Below are 2,306 nucleotides of genomic sequence, written 5' to 3' on the forward strand. Positions count from 1 at the left end.
GTTCACTGTTTTAAATACATCTAATTAAGAAAGTTAGGTGTTAGCATAAACTATTAGCAATCAATAATATTAAATTTAGTACTGTAATAAGCTGTTGCACTTTCCCCCACATCTTGTAAAAATATATTTTCATTGTTCAAATATACATTAAGTCTGACTATCATATAATAAGTTAAATACAAAACTAAAGAAAAAATAGGGTTAAATATAATTCAAAATATTTTGCTAACAATGTTAACTGTTTATGAATAATAAAATGTATTAACTAAGGAGTAGGATGGCACAGTTGTTAGTATGTTTTTTGTTTTGTTTCTTTTTCATAAATACAACAGTAGTACCTGATGTCTCAGTGGCTTTCAAAATTAAATTATGCATGCAAACCTGTGAACTAGAAAGATAACTAAGATATCCATCCATTTATAATGGTGGCGAAGTGGTTAGCATTGTTATCTTGCAGCACTGGGGTCCTAGGTTCAATTCCTGCCATCCTGTGTGTGTGGGGTTTACATGTTCTCTCTGGGTTACATGGTTTTTCTCCATATGTGTGATATGACTCCCTCTCGCACTCCAAAACATACTGGTAAGTTAATTGGTTTATGGGAAAACTGGCCCTGGTGTGTGTGTGTTTGTGTCTGTCTGTCCTGTGATGGACTGGCGCTATGTCCAGGGTGTATTCTGCCTTGTGTCCGTTGCTTACTGGGATAGGCTCCAAATCCTCTGTACTGGATAAAGAGATTAGAAATGGATGGAAGTAAAGGCACTGTGTGGATGGAACTATACACAGTGTTAGAAACCCACGATGAAATGGCAGCATCTCACTGAGAATAAAATATTTTATAGTGCTGGCTTAAGGAAACAGCCTTTCCACCTCTCTTGCACATCAGTATCCATACCTAGTTATTTAAACAAATTGCCTCTAATTATAAACATCTTAATATGCTGGCTCTGTGGATCCGCATCAGCTATGTTTGCCCATTCCTTCAATTCATGTGCATCCAACACACAGTTCAATGCCAGCAACTACACATAATCTAAAATACAATCCTTATTTCAGTATCTATGTAAACATATAGTCTGTTAACTTCATCATCTTCATCAAAAGTATGCCTAACCCCATTAGGAAGTGTTCTTGTTATAAGTGTATTCCTCAGCTTTCCCCAAATTATCTTCTTCTTGCCAACATCTCTAGTCTTTTATCCTGCAATAACTCAGCCAACACTTAAATCTCCAAAAGCTGCTTGTGTTAATTTCTTTAAATCACAAATATCATGTGTAAATACTGGCCATGTAATACTCTGCATTGTGGAATAATAGTTTATTTTAAAGGGAACTAGAGAAATCAAGAAAGGCTTTTTTTCTAGAATTAATAAATGCACATCCTGTTCACTGGGGAAATTAAATCCACACTGAGCAATCTTCAATATGTTCAGAATATGACAGCAAGAATCCTATCAGGGATGCATTACACCTGTTTTCAAGTCCTTGCACTGGTTACCTATCAGATTTCGAGTCAACTTCAAAATCCTTATCCTCCTTATATACTGTCCTACAACTGTTATTATTGATCACCGAATTATTGTACTTGACATGACTTCATTCAGCCTTTCCTGAACGTCTATGACAGGCAGAGAGAGTGCTGTTTCTGGTGCGATCTTTTGCAGCTGACATTTCACTGTTTTAAACAAACAAGAAATTAGATTGCTCATAAATCAGTTATTCTATATAAACACAGCGTAATTGCCCTCCGAAAATCCTCTTTTTCTTGTTCGTTTTAGAGACCTTGATCGAAACTGATTTTAGATGTCAGAAAGGATTTATTTTCTCTGTATTTCCTACATTGCTTTGTCGAGATTTTAACTTTATATCTAACTTTATATCTAGGCTCAGATTTCAACTATAAATCGTACAGTAATTAATAGCAGTAAATACTGATGTTTTGCGCCCTCTTACCACAAAAATATATGTTTTGTAGTTGGGATTAACTATATTTCGTACGCGTAGCTACTCCGATTCGGACACCGAACAGTTAAAGATGGCGGCAAATCAGACACCCAGAGAGGGGGGGGGGGGGCGTCTTCTCGCCTCCATAACTAAAATGCCAAATAGGAGTGGCTTAAGCGACATACACAGTCGTGTAACTGACAGTTTGAGGTAGCCTATCGTGTAAATTTCGTTTTGTTGCTGATAGGTTAAGCTTTCGAAACTCTGCCCCAAAGTCATGTGACTGATTTTTCGCCCTGTTTCGTTGGTTAAACGCAATGATCACAAGCACCACCATGGTAACTGGGATGTGTAGTTTTTAATTC

The sequence above is a fragment of the Atractosteus spatula genome (genome assembly GCF_055471065.1).
Source record: "Atractosteus spatula isolate fAtrSpa1 chromosome 16 unlocalized genomic scaffold, fAtrSpa1.hap1 SUPER_16_unloc_1, whole genome shotgun sequence".
Classification (NCBI taxonomy): Eukaryota; Metazoa; Chordata; class Actinopteri; order Semionotiformes; family Lepisosteidae; genus Atractosteus; species Atractosteus spatula.